Below are 481 nucleotides of genomic sequence, written 5' to 3' on the forward strand. Positions count from 1 at the left end.
CGCCAAACAACTGCCTGGTATCACAAGAGAACTCATAATTGTTATTCCCCGATTTTGTGCCGCCTTGGGGTTTTGTAGGGTCAGCGTCAGCAAAGGCGGACGACAACAACGCACAAGACCGTGAATCTCAGAACAAAGAGTCGTTAGTCTAGAACGTATTTAATTAACGGATTGTAATTATTCGGATCGTCTATTTGTTAACATGAAATGTTAACGTGTTTTTTTTCATTTCTTGAAGGAAAAAGTTTCCTTAATTTGAAGAAAAGCCTTTAATTTAACAATATTTTTCGTTAAACCAACAACAATTCTTTGGAACAAGAGCAAAATTTCCTTACTTTTTTTCAATGCAACGATTTTCTGGGCGTGGGCCCAGCACAGCTGTTTTCTTAATAGTAATCCATCGGAAATCCTTGCACCGCCTTGCGTTTGTTTGCTTTTGGACAAGCTCCAGCGTGAGTTCCCAATTAGAGCAGCTATGTCG

The sequence above is a fragment of the Frankliniella occidentalis genome, unplaced genomic scaffold (assembly GCF_000697945.3).
Source record: "Frankliniella occidentalis isolate FOCC.00 unplaced genomic scaffold, Focc_3.1 Scaffold534, whole genome shotgun sequence".
Lineage (NCBI taxonomy): Eukaryota > Metazoa > Arthropoda > Insecta > Thysanoptera > Thripidae > Frankliniella > Frankliniella occidentalis.